The following is a 2000-nucleotide window of genomic DNA, read 5'->3' on the forward strand; positions in this document are numbered from 1 at the left end:
CTCATTTGTAAAGGCTGTATTTTGTTATTTTGCATACATGTTTTAATCAACACATTTTCCAAAGGTATATTAAGGTTACTGAAAAGGAGTATTGTTTACATTTTCTTAATGTAAATTGGATTCCTCATTTTTTTATGAGATGTTTTCTCTCTGGATATTTTATGTTCTATATCATAGCACAGAAAAGTTAAAACAAATGTATTTATTTGAGCAATCTCCTGGTTTATAAATCCCCTCCCTGTAAATCACTAGTTTCCAGCACAACTTATTATAATATCTATACTTGAATGACCCTGTGATCCTCAGTGACTGCAGCCCTCCACACCCTCATCACCCTTCATTATGCATAAAAAAAACAACAACTATCCAACTTGTGCACACATCTCATACAGAATGCCTGTGGGATATGCCCACGTCCCCAAAATAAGTAGTGTTGGTAACGCCATTGGGAGGCGACTGCCCACAACCACTTTCTGCTTCCAGCACAATGAAAGTTGAAATACTGGACAACAGAAAATGTGTGCAGGAGGAGTCCATTTTTATACTGATTTATTTGACCTTGCTAATTTATAGGCACTTTTTTTAAATGTTTTTTTTTGTTGTTTAAAATATGACAAATATATTACAATGTGAGATCATGACCAATTCCTCCCTGAACTAGAATTCTAATTTTCTCTCACATAATTTCTCTGGGTAGGAAAATGTCATGTAAATGTCTATGAAAGCAACAAATATCTGAACAATAAGCAAAATACATCTGCAAAGATATAAACATCGGAATAAACAATTAAGTACATTTTAAACGTGTGATTGTGTGGGCGGAAAAGTGATTGGGCCTAAAAAGGCAACTGATCCAATTCAAACATTCAATTTTGGATCCATTGGACTCATTCGATGGAGATGGAGAGGTTCCCACAGAAAACTGTGTTCCTGCGTGGACACGTCGGCCACTACCGCCGATGGATTTCATTTTTGACATGTTTAAGCCGATTCTATTTATACATTCTTGTGAAGGATGGCTGAATCTAAACTCCCATCATCCTTCACTGTGAAGGTTGAAGGGTTAAGTGCTTTGGGGAACTCAGCAGCGGCTTCAAATCTACAGTATACCGAGATTAGGTACAAAGCCCCATCCAGCATTTCAACTCAAATCAAAAGACATCTTCAAGTCATGTTTTGGGTTCATATTTATTTTGATCATTTTACCGCAACCGTGTAAAAAAATAGATTTCATAAGACCCCGGGCTGCATTCAGATGCTGAGGAAGCTGTCTTGTGTGTCAAAAGGCTTTATTGCGTTTTGTTTTGCAGCAACCTGAGCCTTCATGTGTCTCAGCTTAAAAAGCTCAAAAAGAGAATCATACTTGTTATGCATTGCATTTTCAAATCATCAGCAACATCTAATTATAATATAGGAAAATACATCACATTCCAGTTTGAGTAAAGGCTATGCTCAGTTGTATTTGGCATAAAGGTGATTTTAATAAGGGGCTGAAATACAGTTCTGCAAATGCTGTCGAGTCTCATTAAGATGCGATTTCATCCTAATGCCACAATTGCCTAATGCTCAATAAAAAAACTATCGTTTGTTTTTTATGTTCATGTTATTGTAAGTTCAAACTCAATAGGCTCACAACATTAGAGAATAAATACCCATATTACAGGACAGGTTCATATTAAGATAAAAATAATGATAATTAAAAAAAAACAAAAACGTGCTATTTGTTAAAGATGAAATGAATACACATCAAACCTATGCTGAAAACTAAAACTAAACTTCAATTTCATTCAAATAATAATCATTTTTTTGGAAAGGTGGCAGAAGTATACAGTCAGATTTGGAACCCCCCCCCCCCAAAAAAAGGACAAAATTATAAAAAACAAAGACAAAACCAAACACAACGTCCATTCGGCACCACTGAACCTAAACCTTCATCTCAGATCCACAGGCTTCGTTTCAAGCCTTAACAATTTAAGACGTACATACGTCGCCACCCTCCA

Source organism: Zeus faber, assembly GCF_960531495.2.
Source record: "Zeus faber genome assembly, chromosome: 6".
Lineage (NCBI taxonomy): Eukaryota > Metazoa > Chordata > Actinopteri > Zeiformes > Zeidae > Zeus > Zeus faber.